We start from the raw sequence: 544 nt of genomic DNA on the forward strand, positions 1-544 counted from the left end.
CACATAACATGCCATACTGATATGAGCAAAATCCTAATTTCTATCTGCAATCTCGAACAGCTGATAACCTCTCTACGGCAATGCATTTATTACTGAACTATACATCTTTTTAACTGTGTTATTTAATCTCCCCCCAAAATATGATCTAATAATCCACTATCGATCTTTAGAATTACGTTATGCTGCTATAGTTCTGAAAATCGATACCGTTTAGTATTAATTGGAAAGGCTAATTTGCATCGCCATATTCATTAATTTCACGAAATATGAAAAAAAGTAGTGTGATTTTATTGAAATTATGAATAGGCGAATTATATTTGGATTTTAGAGGAAAGCCAGGGAAAATTCAATCCCATTCATCTAAAATCATATGTAATATGATTAAAAAGACTTGACCTGTTCCAAAATATTTCATTATTAATCTCACTGACGGATGTTCGGTGTTAGGATATAGTTTTCCTCTTGTATAGCGTTTGAAAACCTTCCCTTTGCATGGGATCGGTATTAGCCTTTTACGTATGTATATCGATATATGTTTGTCACG

Source organism: Penaeus monodon, chromosome 20, assembly GCF_015228065.2.
Source record: "Penaeus monodon isolate SGIC_2016 chromosome 20, NSTDA_Pmon_1, whole genome shotgun sequence".
Classification (NCBI taxonomy): Eukaryota; Metazoa; Arthropoda; class Malacostraca; order Decapoda; family Penaeidae; genus Penaeus; species Penaeus monodon.